The following is a 354-nucleotide window of genomic DNA, read 5'->3' as shown; positions in this document are numbered from 1 at the left end:
CCCGCAGCAGCAGCAGCAGCAGCAGCAGCAGCAGCTGCTGCTGCTGCTGCTGCAACGGCATGAATTGGTACTTTTTGTTTTTGGCTGCGAAGCCAAAAGAAAGGAAGCAAAAGTAGCAGCAAAAAGAACAAACAGAGAAATAGGTTTAAAAATTAAAATAATTAAACATGAAATTAAATATAATTTAAAAAATAAATTAAATCATTTAGAAGAAGCAAATGAAACAAATTAAAATGATTGTGAAAAACAAGAAGAGAAATGAGCGTAAAAGCTGCAGCAGCAGCAGCAACAGCAACAGCAGCAGCAGCAGTAGCAGCAGCAACAGCAGCAAGAACAGCAGCAGCGACGGCAGCA

Source organism: Eimeria tenella, genomic scaffold, assembly GCF_000499545.2.
Source record: "Eimeria tenella Houghton genomic scaffold, Eth_scaff1835, whole genome shotgun sequence".
Classification (NCBI taxonomy): Eukaryota; Apicomplexa; class Conoidasida; order Eucoccidiorida; family Eimeriidae; genus Eimeria; species Eimeria tenella.
Note: the sequence above shows the minus strand (reverse complement) of the source record.